Raw genomic sequence first — 19,812 nt, 5'->3', positions numbered from 1 at the left:
AGCTTACTTTATTTAAAAGCAAACAGAAATCATGCTCGTGTCATCTTTTGTAAAACATAATTTCGGAAAGTGGTCGAATATGGGAAAGCAACACGGTGTGCAGTGATAGCTTTGTAAACTTGTAAATGGCGTTCATCACGTTTTGCTTTCAAACTTTTCATTTCTTGCGGAGAAGAAATGGACCATTACAAATGGTTACAGAAGTGCAATGAAATATGTAAAAAAAAAACATTGTCGAGTTCTTACATGGCATATATCCAATGAAAGCATTGCTCATTCAAAAGTATGAATTACTCAAATGATGACAATCGTAGTGACCCTTGTCTGTTATCTTTAACCAACTGTGCATAAAGAATAGCTTACCACTCAAATATACTTTACACACACACACACATATATATATATAACATGAAATTAAACAGAGCTGAATTTATATGGCAGACATTACACACAAAACTCTTGCTATCCTTTCAATTACAGCATATGATTATCTAACTTGATTGCTTTCTACTGTCCCTATTTACAATGCCTCCCCACGAGACAGAGTTAGACACCAGAGACGTTTTTTAACGTAGAGAAAAGGAACAAAAATAAAAATTGTCTCAGTCGTGAAGGATTTCTCCTCCACTGACAGAGAACAAGAAATTGAAGTGGAGTATCTGAAGAACAAATACTACACTTTGATCTTGTCCCGTGCTTTCTACTGTCGACCAGTTCTGTTAGCTTAGTCCATTCTCATAGTAGTGTTTGTCATATGACATCACCACAAATATACTAGCAAAAATATACCCGTGCAAAGCGCGGGACTTTGCTGTATGCTTGGGTACTCACTTTGCAGGCACCCTTGCAGAAAGTGGATTTTGTAAGAACCATATCAAATATGCCCTTAACCTTTGACCTTGACATTGAAAAATGGTGTGCATCATCATATCAGGTTTGCTTATGATCGGTCCAGTATGTGAGCTGTGGTAGGGTATATATACGTAGACTATAACCTTGATTTTTGACCTTAACCTAGAAAAATGGTGTGCACCATACCTAGGTGGGGGATTATTATCATGCTAGGTTTGGTCATGATAGGTCCAGCGGTGTGGGCTGTAGAAGAGTTGTACACACAGACACACACGAACACTACTATATATATATATATATATATATATATATAAAATATATTTTAGTCATCGACATACAGTCCTGTTTTGTTGTTTCACAACTCATCAGTGCCGCTAAACTAACACCTATCCCAAGCCGAGGATCGAACCTAGAACCGTCGTGATGACAGTCAGCAGTTCTACCCCCTGACTACGGAAGCGGTGGCCACAACTAATCTGTCCGAATGTCTATTTAAATAAACATCCGTCCGCCACTCGTAAAGTGCTCAAACGTTTGTTTGCAAACAAACCGCGAGCTTCGCATTTTTTCAGCTAAATTAAGAGGCGAGTGAGATTATTTACGATAGTGCTCATATATATATATATATATATATATATATATATATATAAAAGTGAAAATGTATGTGTGTGTCTGTCTGTGTACATTTCCCTACCAAATTACTGTCGATTTTTAGTCTACCGACTCGAAATTTGACATACGGGGTATTGAGATTTGGGAAAATCTTTTAAATTCGGTTTCGGCCAGAAATTTTGCTGTCAAGGGGTCAAAGGTCAACGATTTGACCTTTGAGAACTCTACCAAACTCCTATGCTAATTTTGGGTCTAAACACTTGAAATTATAGATATAGGTTATTTGGATATGGATCTAACTTTATAAATTGATTTGAGCCCTAAACAATAAATGCTAAGGGATCACAATTGGCGTCAAAGTTTTACGAAATTACGCTGCTAATTTTTGGTCTAAACATTTGAAATTTTACAGAAAGTGTATTCAGACATAGGGCAAGTTTTTTAATCTGGTGTTGGCCGAAAAGTTGGCTGACAAGTGGTCAAAGTTAAAAAGATTTGTCCTTTGCGATCTCTATCAAACTATTAAGCCAATTTTGAGCCTAAACATTTGAAATTTTACATAATGGGTAGTCAGACATGCAGCAAGCTTTTAAATCAGTTTTGGGGCGAAAATTTGGCTGCCAAGAGGTCAAAGCCGGAAGAGTTAACCGTTACAGAATCTACCAAATTCCTTCGCCAATTTTGGGTCTAATCACTTGAAAATTTAGATGTAGGTTACTTGGACATAGGTCAAACATTTTAATTTGATTTGAGTCCAAACTAATAAATGTTAAGGGGTAAAAATTGGGGTGAAACTTTAAAATATTTGACCTCTGCTGCCTCTACCAACTTTTCTGTATAGTAGTTAAGGAAGTTTATTATATAGAAAGGCATTACGGTACATATGCATACTTTTTAATATATACATATGCACATAAAGTTATGAGTTATAGGACCCGAGTAAAGCCGGGCTAAACTGCTAGTATATATATAAGGGGAATTAAAATTATGCTAAATATGATTTACAGAATTTATTGTTCATACAAGATAAATTGAATTATTCCCTCATTCAATGGAATTTCAAATATATGGCTTTTTTCTTCAGAAGAAAATGATTAGCAAAAAAACTTTTTCTGTAGTTTTCTTTTTTTATGACATATTCACCCCAAACAAGGCACAGTGTCATTTTGATGTAGGGAGTTCCTATCTGGGACATAAATTGCAGGGATACTATGTAGGGAGTTGAGCAGCAAGATGTGTGTTTACATTACCCTTAAACTTCTGCATGTCAGTACAGTTGGGGAAGCAGAAATCCAAAAGTCTGGCAGTTCTGAGGAAGAAACTATTTGAGTAGAAGTCTTTCTTGCATCTGGGGATCTCTACAGTGTAGGGGTGGGACTTTGCTGATTGTCGGGTTTGTCAGGAGTATTTACATCGAAGGGCTTGTAGTTCGTCAGGGTACCTACTATTAAAATACTTGTAAAACAGGTAATTTTTGTCTAAATGCCTGCAATTTGATATCCGTCACTGCCAAAATATTTGCTAATTTTAAAATAGAAAGTTATTCTGACTCCAAGTCACTGCATAAATATTCTACGCTATTGGCATTATCTTAACTCGTTTAAACCCCTTAATCATAATATAACGCCATCTTTTGAATTCTTAATATACATTAATACTGTACTTTAACCTTAGTTCGAACCATTTCCTCTAATTCAAATTAATACAAAAAGTAGACGCTAATTATGTTTATGCAAAAATACACTTTCGAATTTTAATGAAAAGTGGATTTATCTTTAAACGATACAAGCCAAAAAAATTTTATTTAAGTAATCTACTTAATATTTACAATTTCTATATGTTCGTATCTATTCTAAATATGCCCATACTGCTAGTATATATAATTATTCATTGTTATCTCGTTACTTAAATCTACATTGAATAGATACATGTTATTTTTCCTCTTATCGACTTAAATGTCCAGAGTCGTGCATCAAATTTTATCTTTATTTCTAATACGACTTTGAATCAGAATTTAAGATTTTATCCTATTGTTTAACTAAAATATATGAACAATATTTTAACCGTACGTTAACTCCTCTCTTAAATCAACTAGTTGAAATCTAGATGCGTCCACCACATGCTTTTTTACTTACCCCTTCTTTCCATTGACAATGAAATGGGAAGCATAGTAAAATCCTTTTCAATTATTTTGAGAAATGTAACATGTCAGTAGATCTATAACCTCTAGTAGTAACTCATCTAATCATAACTACTCATGTGGGGTCACAGAAATACCTTGTTTAAGACCAAGGTGCAGGGATAACCCTCTTGGTGCTGAAACACCCATAGATTTTCTTAGGACATTAGGAAATCTCTTAAGCTAAACCTGTGCTACTGACCTCATACCTCTTGACACTAAATGAAGGGGAGGGAAGCCTCTTCAGTCCTGATCAACGACCTTTCTAGAGCTGATGACTAACAAATTACCAGTCTGTAAGCCGAAACTGCTTATGGAGTAGATGGGCTTTGCCTATCGCCTGGCTTTCATACTCCTTCTTTGCCTATTAGCCAGGCACAGAGGTGCGAGATCACAAGGACTCGACAGAAACCCCAATGTTTAACCTTGTTTCTGTATTAGGGCAATGAATGCTGTTCCACACTCCCGCCACATTCTGATCCCCTAAAACTTGGAGGTGCTTGAGTGCCATATATGTCAATGCAATTGGATTGGGTTCAATTTTGTCTGACTGGTTGAGGGTACCGGTTTAACAGTTTTGCTAGTTGCTTTATTCGGACTGACAGTACAGGAACCCTAACTCTTTGCTAGCACTTAGAGCAGCTGCTCCATCATTAGTTGTATAATATCAGGCTGGTCTTAGTGTCATGTCGTGCATGGAAAGTGACCCTGCACTCATCTCTGGTGAGATTTCCTGAGACCACAATCTTGGAGATGAAAAGTCTGCTGATGGACTACTTGTGTTGTATGTTTGGTATTCTATACAACCACTGTGTCCAACAGCTCTCACCCTTAACTGAAACTTTTTAATAAAATAAAATGATAGTTCAATCAAAAATTACGATTAAACCAGGCGTAAACTAAAACAAAACCAATTCGCCTCCTCCCTTGAGGTTTGCATTCACAAATATTCGCAGGCTTAGAACTAATTTAGACGATGTTGAGTCATTTCTCCTTACACCCCGGATATTTTCACACTAAGTGAACTAACATACACTCCTCCATCCTCTTAAACTACTTTAACATGCCTGGCTATCTCCCATTTCGCCATAAGAACTCAGGCAGATACATGCATAGGTTTTTAGTCTAAATTCGAAACACCCTCGACTAGAAAATCAAAACTAGAATCAAGCCCGTTCTACTGCAGATTTTCTAACTGGAATCTCAGAACGTATATGCAGTGCACTGGAAAAAATAAGGGAAGGCAGGACAGTATCCCTAAATATATTTAAGACTTTTGACAGGATTCGACAGAGTATGAACTATCTGTTTTTTATCTCTTAGACTTTTTTACCAATTCATGTGTCTCGCCATATATTTGTTTTAAATAGCTGAGTGGTCTTGGCTACACATTTGAGTAACAATCTAGTAAGTCGCTGGAAATTCCTGGTTGTAGTTGGTATATCCTTAAGTGTGAAACTTTCAGCATACCTTTCAACGTCTCATCAAGCTCGTCTACCAATACGTATTTATGGCTTACCCAGCTAATAATATTTTGTAAAAAAAAACCCGGATGTTTCTATATTCATTAAATCACTAATTATTGTCAAATTCTGATAAATAAATAAGAACTCTATATGATTTTTTTAAATATCTGATCATGGTATTAACATCTATCTCACCAAGAAACATGTAACAAGGCCGGACGGCAGGGCTCGAAAGGCTAACGCACTCTTACTGTACAAAAATAATTGCATAGGCTTGTCAGCATTTTCTGGATAAGTTGCCTCAGAAGATCGACAATAGATCAACATGCTCCAAGGTGGAAGGTAAAGCAGCTGGTGTTGCAGTAATCAACTCCATCAGATGATTTTCACGGATACGTCCTCCATTATTGTCACGTGTTAGAAATGTATTTGCCACATTTGTTTGTTATTGATATAGATTTGTTTCGGTTTTACACAAATATTTCTGTGTATTTTTCCTAGATGAACTTAGAGTAAGCTTTGCTGAGACCATAGTTTTTAATGGATTTCTATAAAGAATCTGAAAAAGTTATGTAATTTTCATAATTTGGGTTGTGATGATGATTCAGCTGAGGAATAGTTTAAGAATTTTTAAAAAATCGCACATATAAATAAATGGGGAATTATTGTCCGGTTAATGTGAAACACATTTAAGACCACACCACCTACTGATGAGACGATCATCTAAGTGTTCACCCGGCTATTTCAGTAATGCATTTGAAATGTGGGGAATGGAAACCACTGTTCATCACAACACTGTCTTGGCTTCCTAAGACTTCTTAATCTTGTTTATGATGGCAAGTTGGACTTAGATTCAAGTTTATTTATATCAAATTTATATAACATGTATTATCAAATATGATCATCTTTATGGAAATTAGAATGTAATATTTATTTATGCAGTCCTGATTTCCTGTAAGATACATATATATATATATATATATATATATATATATATATATATATATATATATATATATATATTTAAACGAGAAATTTGAAAACTTTGAAGTGTCGGATATAATGATAAAATCATTTTTATTTACTTATTTTTTTGTTGTAAGTCCGATATTTCGCTAATAGATAGCCTCATCAGGGTAGAAAGTCCGGTCCATGAATTTTCTTTTTCTTCATTTTGGTGTTATGGCGAAGAGAAGAGAATGTACGTGCTGTTCCGGTGATTTCAAGTGTGTAATGCTCCAGTTTCGAGCGGGATTTATAGTAGCAGATGGTCACACACTTTTTGAAGACACCTATTTTTTAAATAGAAAGTCCGGTCCAATAAAAAAAATAAGTAAATAAAAATGATTGCATCATTATATCCGACACTTCAAAGTTTTCAAATTTGTCATTTAAATTTTATTTAAAAAATAAGTGTCTTCAAAAAGTGTGACCATCTTCTACTTATATATATACGAATCCTATAGTTGGATGAAACGCAGAATATTCAGTGTAGCTTAATCACCATATATATTTTATAAATTACTAACTAGCTCTACCTACGTATTGAGCACTTTTGAAGTAAATACTTAAAGTTTACGCATAAATCTATACTTTCGTATATTAAATTTATGTGAATAAATGAAGTAGTTATATATGTGTGTGTGTGTGTGTGTGTGTGTGTGTGTGTGAGTATACTTAGCATTTGACTTTGAGCTTGAAAAATAGTGTTATCATCCCTAGGTCGAAGATCATCATCATGTCAGGTTTGGTCAACATTGGTCCAGTGGTGTGGGCTGTAGAAGTGTATATATACATAGGCTATAACCTTGATCTTGACCTTTGATATTAACCTTGAAAAATGGTGTGCACCATCCCTAGGTGGGGGTTCATCATCATGCCAGGTTTAGTCATGATCGGTCCAGTGGTGTGGGCTGTAGGAGAGTTGTACACACAGACACATACACACAAACGCCACTACTTTAAATCTATAGATATATAGAAAGAAAGAGATGGTGTCCTGATTTTCTGTAATATATAAGTGTATATATAAAGAGATATAAAGAAAGAAAGAAATAGTGGTTAATTGTTGAGAAGAAATGATCAACAATTTTAAACTGAATAAACAAAGGATTAAAAAAAATCAATGTTGCATGAATTCAAAATGTTTTCTTTTTTTCTTGTGTTTTTTGGCATTAAAAATCAGCAGTCACACGAAAAAATAAATTATTTTCTTCTGTGATTTCACAATGGGCTTACTTGAAAAACAGTTTTTTCCCCCAATCAAAAGTTTTTTTTGTAAGATTCATCAACATCTATTAAAAAATAAACGTGAAGAATATGAAAGAAATCCCCCCCTCCAAAATATTTTGCAAACAAACATCAATTGTCTTCGGATTCTATATAATTATAAAACTACGTGGACCGCCCGACCGTCCTTTCTTGCCACTTGTCTATCCATGAGGAAATTGTACCTAATAAAATTCACACTCTTTTCCACAGTCCAAACATACTGAGTACAACGAAACTTCAATCCTTGCTTAACAGTTTCGATTCTAGCTGATAGCAATCAAAGCATTCTATTTTCACTTTTGAAATCACCAACATACATTGGGTACAATATAATATGAAATAATTGCATCTATAATAATAAATACGAAATCTATGTAAATTAAAATATCATATTTAAATGTATTTCACGACTGGTCAGTGCCGGGTGCTCCTGCTAGTGTTTGTATAAACATGGTAAATAAGCTTAATTTTAATGTGATATGCCAATTAATAAATACATTACTAGAACTATTTGGATTATTCGGACTACTGTTCTAATCTTGGTTGGGATGCCACTCCTATATATTAGGTACACTATAATAATCAATAGACAATTGACTCTATGATAATAAACATGATATCTGCATAAATTAAAATATTACATTTAAGTGTATTTTACGACCGGACAATGCCGGCTGCCCCTGCTAGTATTATTTTAACGTTTCATGAAGATATCCTCAAACATAAAGAACCTATTTAAATAAAATATACGTCAGTTATCTCCAGTGACTTTCAGAAATCTATAAATCTATGTATTCGTTTACAGAATGTCTTATTTCTGAAAGATCTCTCATCTAACTACTGATTGAAATCACTCTGAATGTCACCTTGTTGATTAAAAAGTGTGCTCACTGACTGAGATTTTGCTGTAGTGCAGGTGTAAAAAATAGAAAACAATATGCGATTCACATTTATTGAGAATTTAAAGGTTGCAAGGCTGAAAAAAAAATATTTTGTTGCAAACAGAATCCTATAGTTTTGTTTTCAAATTTTGGAGTCTATTTTTTTTTTTATATTTTCGAAAATTCTATTTTTGAATAATTTTGTATTTTTCTCTTTTCTTCTTTTATTTTCGAATTTAAGTTAGATTTGTTTTAAAATTATTAAAATGGAATATCAGTTTTTAAAATCTTTATTTTATTTTAGTTATATGTTTTTATGAAAATCGTTCCAGACAAGGTATTAGCCACTTGATTTAAGGAGCTAAAACAAATACCGCTTCGAAGTCAAATAACTAGTCAAGCACAATTCAAATTAAAAACTGACTTCTTTGCCATTCTGTTCCATATGCCCAATATTAATTATTAGTAATACATGATTGAAATAATGAATTTTTAAGATTAACCCCTGTTAATTATTTATTATTAATTTAGTATTATATATCAAAAGTCTTTTGTTTTGGAAAAAAAGAATCTGGAGTAGAAGTAGTCAACCTGAGCCAAAGGTGATTTTTTGTATTCTCAATGGAAAAGTTCATATGCAAGATATTGGTGTGAAAGAAAGCATCTTCGTCTCACCACACAAAGTTTTTGCTAATATTTCTCCTATAGTGCATAAGCAGTCTCCAGTTCAATTAGAACCTGTGCCTCTAATTAACGATACAAGCTTAATTTAACCAAGTAGTATGAAGGCAAGCACATGAAAGAGGAAAATGTTGAGAGTGGTGCTATTCATGAAGACATGTGAATCGTACTTCTGAAATACCCAAGTGATAGACTTTGGTGGAATATAAGAGAAAAGGAATTTGTTTTAGTGAAGAAAGCGAAAGAGCATTATAGTGTGTTGCAATAATTTTAGAGTAGTGAAAAGTTATTGCCACAAAGATTTGGGCGATGCTACTTATAGCTAGGGGTGATAAGAATGAAGCAATCAAGTGCCAATATCTTTTGATAAAATATATGGAATCTCTTTGAATTCTTCAGTGGTAACTTTGTGTCTTGATACGAGAAGACAACTACTCTCTACTGATCCTGACTGGGTTTATTATTTACTTGGGAAAGCTTCTCATATTAGATTTATGCTGCCATTTTTATACATATATATATATATATGATTAGTTTTTTTGGAAAAAGAATTCCAGCAGAGTGCTCAATTAAAAGGAAAATCCAAATTTTAAGAGCGTACTTATATTTTGTGTACAGAAAGTTGTTAGTTGAGACAGGTCATTGGTACCGTCGGTTTCAAGCCCGATAATAAGGCCCGTTTAAGCTTGATAAGGATACCTTAAACGGGCCTTATTATCGGGCTTGAAACCGACGGTACCAATGACCTGTCTCAACTAACAACTTTCTGTACACAAAATATATATATATATATATATTTTTTTTTTGGCTTGCTATTACAACAATGGCTCTACACCTCAAGACAGTGTATAACTGAGGTTGATTATTGATTGCGGAGTTGTTTGTTGCTCATAAGTATGTCTATTGTGGCATTGCTTGACCAAACATCATTGAATATGGTTAAAATGTCATTCACAGTCTGATTTAAAAACCTGATATAATATGGGGATATTTAGGTCAAAGGTCACAGAAAAGGTGAACGTCACATTCTTTGGGATAACTTCAATTCTTTTTATCCAAATAACTCAGTACATATTATATATTATAGCCAATAAAGTCCTGCATCTTATATGACCTTGATTTTTTGATCTTTACAAGCTCGATTAAGTTATAGATTTTACAGAATTCCAATTTTGTGATTTTTCCAAATTGGATGCATGGATCAGATGCTATTTGATAAGAATTACCACCATACAAAATTTAATTCTGATCGGGAAGAGTTTTTGAATGATCAATATTTCCATGGTATAACTTCTGGAATACTTCATACAATATGGAGAATTAAAACTCAGGTGATACATTGGTCTATCCTTACGTTGTCAGAGAACTAAAAAGAGAGATATCCCATGCATGGAGTATTGTTGCTGCATCTAGCACTAGTCTCCCAGTCTAAGACAAGAGCCAATAAAGAGTTTCCAATCAATTAAGTCCTACATTATCAATTAAGCTCCAACCCCTGTCCCATCACTGCAATGTTGCATCCCTGTTAATGGAATGTGCTGATAAATGCATTGCACTTGACCTACATACCTTGGACGAATCCTTCTAAAAGAAAAATCCCACCCTTTCATTGTAGAGGTCCATAGATGCTGGAAAGCCTACTCTAATACCTTCTTCTTTCGGATTGCTAGATCTTGTAATTCCCTCGCTGTTTCAAGCTTCCATGATTGTACTAACATGCAGAAGATTAAATATAATGTGAACAACTATCTCGTTCATCTCCTTACATTATCTCTTGTAGATATGGTACTAAATAGTAGCCTCTTATGTCTTGCTTTTTGTGAAGAAGAGTAAAAGAATTTTAAAAATGGTAAATTAAAAAAACAAAAAAAAACAAAGGAACGTTTCAAGATAATAATATTATAAAAAATAAAGTATTTTATTTGCTGGGACTGAAACCTCTACTATTATATAAAAGTCACTTTGTGTGTGTCTGTGCGCGCACGCGAGTTCCTCATAGGTTCTGAAACGGCTGAGCTTATCTTTTGCAAATTTCACCCAAAGCTAATTTATATGTCTGGCAGTGTTCTTAGATATATTTTGTACAGAAATTCATCTGATAAATATCGAAAATCGAAAAAATGAGGTCTTAAAATTAGCTTTTCGAGCGAATAATTTTACAGGGACATATTTTATGTTAGACCGGCCAAGGGTGATAATAAAATTTCAATGAATAATTTCTTCTAAAAAATAAAAAAACAGATCTGTTATAATCTGGAGATATAGCTCGGTAGTAGAGTATTCGACCACAGATCGAATGATCGACTATTCAAGAACGGATATACCTCACCATTTTATTTTATTTTTTTCCTTTTAATGAGTTCAGTTTATCATATAAGTAGAGGTGCCATTTAAAATCGCCGCAAATCATTTCTTTGTTTGCATATTTTAAAACTAAACATTAATCAGAAGTGGCTTTTCCATGGCATGCATCATCAGCTGACGTGATATTGTAAACAAACACAGAGAGAATTTGATGAATGCCAATATCATTATTATTTTTTAATTTCTTGTGCAAATTAGTTCGCCGGGAAAATTATTCCCCATAATATATAATAATCAATAGAGAATTGATTCTATAATAATACATACGCAATCTGCATAAATTAAAATATCATGTTTAAGCGTATTGTACGACTGTGCAATGCCGGGCTGCCAGATAGTGCGTAAATATAATTTATCAAAGTTGTTGCGACAAATGATCAGGTCTTTGGTCAGTGACTGTTGATGAGTTCAAAATGGCTGCCCTTTGTTTTCCTATGAAAGAGGCCATCTTTGATTAACCACTAATAAAAACCGTGGTTGCTAATTTATCTCAAGACCATAATAGTGTAACTCCAAGCCAATAAGCGATGATGATGAAAAGAATTAAAAAAAAAAAAAAGAGAAAGAAATCTTTATGTTCAATCTAAGGTTCAGTTAAACGCAACGTTTATCTGGATATTATATCTTAATGGTTCGGATGAATAGAAGCAAAGCTCTTGTGTCTGAGCCATCAAGAAGGGCATCTGAAGAATCAACTTAGTTCATGTGTCAGTGACTCTACTCAAAAGAGCAATAACAAGAAAAGATTTATTCAATTTTAAGTTAAATCAAGATTATATATAAAAAGAACTCCCAGAAAGAAAAGACTGATTTTTTTTATCTTGTTGATCATACCGAATGAACATTTGAGACGTTTTAAAAAATAATAGAAAATTAATTATGATTCTACATTAAGAAAAAAGAAGAGATATTTTTCCGTTTTTATTCACACACATATATTATCAAATGCAAATCTAAAATTAATTTTGTTTATATAATTTCATTTTTTTTTTAATTATGTTTTGCTATCTCCACTTAGACTTGATTGCACACTTTTGATAACAGTTTTCTGAGTTTACTATTTCCATGTTGGCCTATAACAAATTAGAAGCGAGTATTTTGTTTGTGTCACCATCGCTGGAACATCGCTGCAGAAGGCCAACGTGCTACCTGTATCTAATTTTTCAATGGAGTTCTCTTTCACCACGGCTGAAGAATTCCATCCCAGAATATCAGAGGGAAACTAACACGTGCTACATCTTGCTCAAGGGTGACCTGAAACTGTGCAAAGCACAGGCAATAATCTCCCTTAGCTAAATACGTACAGTGCAATCATCTCACTTAGCTAAATACATACAGTGCCTAGTATTCCCAGGCCAAACTCAACGTCGTTTAACTTTGGTGATCTAACAAGAACTAGTGTGCCAATGTGATTATACTGTTATTTTTTTTATCAATTTCATTTAATGAAATATATCCTCTTGGTGAAATAATTGAGCACTCTGGTTAATTTTTCTGCGATTATTGGAAAATCTGTCTCAATATTTTTGATATAATAAGAAAGTACGATTAAAGAAAATTTGAAGGTTCTACTTAGGCATGTGATGATAGGAATTGACCAATCAAATGGATCCACGTTCTGCTAGCAACCAATCAGAACCCGGAATTGCTCCATAAAAATATTGAATCTTTTAAAATTACTGCAAATAATTTTTTCGTGTCCACATGAGAAAGATCTTTGCTCTTTATCTGTTTTTAGAAAAAAAAAAAAAAAAAAAAACTTTTCGCAGTTGTTTGTTAATATCGCTAAATAAGTATTTCTTTTGGAAAACCCCTATATATATATATAGTCTTGGAAGTTTCTTTTAAACTATAAAAAAAAAAGACAAAGTCCATCGCTGGAAAATTATTTTCTCAATAAGTCAATTGTATATTCACTTTAAAAAACCAATTGTTTATATTACAAACACTCTTATTTTGAGTTGTTTATTAACTATCTATATTGAAACAGACTCAACATGTATTATTATGTTAAATAGTAGCGTGTACATTTGCTAGTATGCGTCTGGTCAGTTGGATTTACAAACCAATATTGATATACACACAGGAAACTGAACTCATAAGGCCAGCGAGTATGCACAATATAATGTCACCTCAAAGCATGCATAAGAAGTAGCAGATACATCGTTACATTACTCATAGAGAGTGAGGGATATAGACCAGTTCGTTATAAGTCTCAGTGGGGACAGCACATGCAAAGAATGGTTTAAGATCAGTGATAAATGAAGGAGCTAAGGCCCATAGATGTCTGTAGCCTGGAACGTCCTTCATCACTAGCAGAAGAAAAGGCAACGTCAATATTTCAATAAAGGATTTTTCTTTAAATTCGAGAATTTCTTTTTATTTTTTTTATTTTTTATTTTTTTTTTTTTGCTGTGAGACTTTAATCACAGATGATGATCGTAGATGAGATATTTCAGTCATGGAAAGAAGTGGATGACACAAAGTAGACTAGCAAACATGTATTTTGTTTGATACTCCTAAGATCTTTCCTTGTAAGTAACAATAATATTCAAAATTATTTTTAAAAAATTTTAAATTCACTTTTCTAACTGTAGGTTGTGAAATCAGTCTCTGCTATTTTTTCATCTCCAGGGCTTGTACAAATTAGCAGCCTATTGGAAACTGTTTTAAAATTAAACGTGGCTTTTAATTCAAAACTCTTGAGAAAGTTAGATCTGTGTATGTGTTCGTACATTTCTATAAATAAGATTCACTAACAAACAAATTAACCCATCATTATGAATTTGAATGACAGTTGCAAAGCGTAAAGGTATATAATGTGAACTATATTTAATTTATTTTATTTTTATGCAAAGGATTAAAAAAGGAGTGGCAGCTCTTTGTCAAACTTAAGACGACTGATTTTTGTCAAAATTTTAACGATAGGTATTAGACATCGTTACATAAATATTCCTCGAATTTTAGTTAATCTAGATTATTTTACAGGGTTTTAGGGGCATAATATTGACAAAGCCTCTTATTTAAAAATACAAATATTTCAGATTTGCTTTGAATTTGATCAATAGTCATTAGACATTAAGTAAATAAGATTCTATGGATTTAAGTTTCTTCCTGAGACTTCTTAAGCTTAATCAGACATTTTGTAGAAACAAAAGCATGTAATGGATTTTGCTCAAAATTGGTTTAGTTTATGGCATGTGAATCATCTGGGAGTTATTTAGTGCAGATTTAAGTTGCCAAATATAATTCTATCAATAGGATAAATCTATATAATAAAGTAAACTTGATTTTCACCTGAAACTAGTTGTCCTAGGAAACGACTTCTTATATTAAATTCTCCGGCTATGTAAGTATCCTAGATCTTTACAGGTATTTCCAGAAGTTATCCATTAATTTTACGTTTTCAAGCACTGCAGTAAGTGATTGCACAATTTTTGCTTCACTATAAACTCCTCAGTCGAAAAAAAAACACCCTTTTATGAGATGAATAAGACAGACTGATTCGCCATAATTCTTTAAGAAAAATATTAAGATGCAACATTTTATTTGGCTAAATTAATTAAAACAAAATAATCGAATTACTTCAGAATAAAAATATTTTAAAGTCAAAACACGTCAGACAGAATTTGTTTTGTCATTGCTATAAAATGAAAAGAAAATGGCGAAACACAAAACATTAGAAAAAGATGAAATTAAATTTGAATTAAAACGAAATACAGCTGAACTGTTTATATAGGAAAAATTATTATGCTTCACTGGTTACCAAAAAGCAAGAACGGATACTTTCAATTTTTGTCCATTTAATCGTTTTGGGCTAATGTAACCTTCGACTTTCTTCAGGTATATCTTGTCAAACTCAAGAATATACACAGAATTTCGAACAGAACCCTTCAATTTAATCTATGCTACTATTCTGTCAGTCGTGGCGTAACGGATAAAGAACTAATTAAAATCCAGTTTTAAGTGACACTCTTCTGCGAGTAGAAGGTTCAATACTCAGTGCTGGCGATATTAAAAATACAGTTGCAGATTACTTAAGGCGTCTACCTGGTTATGGCTGGCAGACATCAACCTGAATAGAGAGATAAATGCGGCGCTCTCGGCGAGCTCGGCAGGAGTGGGGGTGAGTAAACTGTATCTGTTCCTTCAATTCATTCATTAATTCTCTCTCTCTCTCTCTCTCTCTCTCTCTCTCTCTCTCTCTCTCTCTCTCTCTCTCTCTCTCTCTCTCTCTCTCTCTCTCTCAGGTAAATATTGCATGTGATATCTGTATTCTATTAAATAAGCTTTTTAAAACCGAACCAGCGTCCGTATGATTCTTGATTAATCAGTAAGGAACAGGGGCCAACAGCGCGGGCATTGATAAAACATTGATAAAACCTGGATAACAACAAAGACGCATGAGTGTATGATATTATACATCCCTGATCGTAACATTATACAGCAAATGTTGTTTCATCTTTTTTTTTTATTATTTATCGTCCAACTGAAAATATCGTTAACCCTTGTTCTCGAAAGTTCGCTGACCTTTTTTTTTTTAATGGGAGGAGAAGTCACCGATTATCAAGTCCAAAAGCCACTCAATGATAAGGATTGATGAATGTTGGGTAGACTGTTAGACAACACTGTGATGAGCTGTAATGATGGAACGTGGATAGAGTCTGATTATTTAAGAGGGCGACTCAACAAGTACTTATATATATTAGATGTGAAAACTACCATGTAATAATCAGTTGGGAAGAATCAGTATTCTGTTTCACAGACAGACAGTTCTAGAAAAACGTTATTCATGAAATTTTGATTTAGTTATAGGCATTGATCGAATGTAATGGAAATTATTCATAGTTGTTGTAACTAGACAAGTATTTGTTTCGAAGGCTTTGCAGGAGTGGGGGGGCATAGATTGGAGATCAGTCGAGCACTTCCCATAAAAAATCATGCTTTATAAACTTATAAGTGACAGGCGTACTGATGGACACAGTTTAGACTTGGATGCATCTTTAAAAATAAAAATACATAAAATTTCTTAAAAACCTAAAACGTAATTAGTAATACAATTTCTCTCAGTTTCCACCCTCCGTCATTTTTTTTATTTCTATGATATAATTAAAATAAGTCTATAACTCAAACAAAAGGTATATTCAATCAATCAAGCGTGTGGCCTGAAACTGTCATTATTATCAAGGTGTAGTGTGGACACTTTTCCATTCTTGTTTTTAAGTTAGGCATGAAAAATTCAGCATCGACGCGAAATGCTAGAAGGATTTGAAAGGGGGGGGGGAGAGACGCAGACAGCTTTTCAATCAATAATGCTATCAGCAAATAATTTTCAAGTTGGATGGATTCTTAGCGTTATCATTTGTTAAATCGAGAGAGAGAGAGAGAGAGAGAGAGAGAGAGAGAGAGAGAGAGAGAATTAGATGATGAGAATTCTTTGAAACTCAATATAATAATTAGATAGTAATTCCAACATCATAACTCTTATCGCTTACAACATGATATGTTTCTCAAGAATAGTTTTGAGTATGGAGGAACTCTTTTGGCTCATTTCTAGTAGTAACTTAGTAATTAATTGCCTCTGCGAAAACTGCATAAAATTGTATTTGATCATGTAGTGATAATATTAATACTAGCGCGACCTGTGGAAATTCCACGATGCTTTTTCCATCAATCTGCATAATTTATTGCGGTACTTATGCAGAATACAGACCTTGTTGAAATAATAGTGTTATTATTTAGAAACCCATTCTTAACATCAGGAGGAGATGTTAATGTTGTTTTAATCAAAACATACCCTAGCAATTGAATTTAACTTGAAAATCCTATCTAACAATACTATAACCCGTAAAATGCACACACACTGTATAAGTATCTAAAATAGAAATTGATACATATTTGATTTAATATTTTATTACTTATGTTAAATACGGACCGTGCTGAAATAATAACGTTGTAATTTAGAAACCCATTCTTACCCTGGGAATGAAATGACTTCTTTTTTTAACTATTCAGTATTTTCACTTAAGAATTTTATAAACAAAAGATAACATAAACATTGAATTTAATTTGAAAATCTTATCTAAAAAATAGCACGGTCCGTATTCTGCATAAGTACTTTTATTGCTAACTAGCAAGCTGCCCGGCGTTGCCCAGTCGTAAAATATGCATAAATATTATATTTTAATTAATACAGAAACTGAAAATGTGCATGCGATTACTATCTAAACAGTTCACTTCTTGTAAATAATAAAAAAAAATACTCGAGCTGAGATCGAAACCTACAACCAATGAGTAAAGTACGATAAACATTAGGCAAGCGTGAAACCATGTTTTAAAAGTGTTTTCAGGCCTACTTATTCTTAACATAAGGAACCTCCCATGTGAACGATTCACGCATGTGCATATGGTAAACAGTTGACACATTAAACTCTGATGACCCACACGTACCATTTTTTCAATTCTGACTCCTAAACAGTTCTCTGGATGAAAAAGTTTTGTAGCAGAAAGAAACTGAATTTTCCCTTACAAATCAATGCCTTTCCCCCGTGTGATTCGGCCACGTATTGACCAATCAGAGGTACGGAGCATTGATCCTTTCTCTCCTCTAGAGGACTCTGACAGCTTCCGGTTTGAAGAGAAAAAAAAACTATCTTACCGAGAGAGACACCAACCAGATCGGACCCTTCCCCTTTCTCTCTGCCCTTAATCCGGTATTGATGATTCCCACAGGGAATAACTACCGTGACAGCCCGCGGTGGCTAGAGGCTAGGTTTAATCCGGAACAATATCTACCCGCGGACATTATTCACCAGTGGCTTGCCAAAATAACCCCTTTTTTCTTTGTTACGTTTTATGAAGTTGTTGTATTCGTTATTTCGGTGGATTGTGTTAAATTATTTATTTTCTTAGGGTGTGCCCCAAAGGCACCAAACTCTAAAATGGTGACCTCGACCTGATACACAAGTATTTCTGAATAGCGAGCCTTCTTTTTTAAACCGGGTAAAAAAAAACAGCGAACAAAATTCCCGGTTCTTCACCGGACAGGCTGACAGCTACACAGAATATTCCGCATTTCATTTTCGTGAGAATTCGTCAGACTTATGTCACGAGAATGAAACGCAGAATATTCTGTGTAGCTTAACTGCCATATACATTTTCATAACTTACTACCTAGATCTACCTATGTATCGAGCACTGTTAAAGTAAATACTGAAAAATTTACGCATAAAATTGTATCTTCGTATATTAATTTATATGATTAAATGAAGTAATCATATACATATATATATGTATAAATATATGTATATATATATATATATGTATATATATGTGTATATATATGTATATATATATATGTATATGTATATATATATGTATGTATATGTATATATATATATATATATGTATATATATATGTACATGTATGTATATGCATATATATATGTATATGTATATATATATGTATGTATATGTATGTATGTATATATATATATATATATATATATATATATATATATATATATACTAGCTGTACCCTATCATGCGTTGCTGTGGCTCAATTTGGTGCAATGGAAAATTCTAATAAAAAGAGAAAATGCATGTTTCTTATATTCTTAGTACAGCAATTCACTCCAAAAAGTAAAAAAAAAAAAAAAAAAGCGAAAATGAAAAAAAAATGGCGCTCTTGCAGAATTGGATCCTGGTCCTTGGGAGTACTGTCAATCATGGCTTGGGCTCGACCAACAATCAGTGGATAAAGCTGGACGTAACAAAAATGTTGAAACGCTAATTTTTTTTTGTTTTCTGTATAAAAAAATGTGAGTTAGGAATTAATATTTGAGTGATGGGGGGGTACTATACACAGATTCGAAAAAGTTGTCCAAAAACAAATAAATGAGAGCAAAGGTAAGGTTAGTTACGTTTCTACCTAACTGGATAATTGTTTAGTGTTTTTATGTAATGTAAAATGTTTAATCGGCTGGAAAAACAGAAATGGTTGCAGACTCTGTTGAATACGTTAAGTTTGGAAAAGTAAGTTGAAAACTAAAAACTATACAATACAGTGTCAAAAACGCGCCGAATATATGTTACCTTGATATAGGCTGACATAATTGGTGGGTTTGTGACAGTATTTTGCATAGTCTTTTAGTTTTAACTCACTTTCTCAAACTTTACGTAATCAACACTGTCCGTCACCATTTGTATCTTTCAAATACCCCGATAAACACTGTTTTTCGAGCCGACTAAACGTTACATTAAATGAAAAGGGTTTGTATTATTAAACACAGATACAAAGAAGTTGTCAAAAGATAAATATATAACAAATAAATGTTATCAAAGGCAAGAAAAGTAAATGTTCTACATAACTGGATAAGATTGTAGTGTTTTTATGCAATGTATAATGTTTAATCGATTCCAAAACATGCAATGTTTATCGGTATATTTGAAAAATACAAATGGTGGCAGACTGTATCGAACACTTTAAGTTTAGGGAAATGTTGGG

This window comes from Euprymna scolopes, chromosome 3 (assembly GCF_053919585.1).
Source record: "Euprymna scolopes isolate OS-2025 chromosome 3, ASM5391958v1, whole genome shotgun sequence".
Classification (NCBI taxonomy): domain Eukaryota; kingdom Metazoa; phylum Mollusca; class Cephalopoda; order Sepiida; family Sepiolidae; genus Euprymna; species Euprymna scolopes.
The sequence above is the reverse complement of the archived record's forward strand: the minus strand, read 5'-3'. Positions refer to the sequence as shown.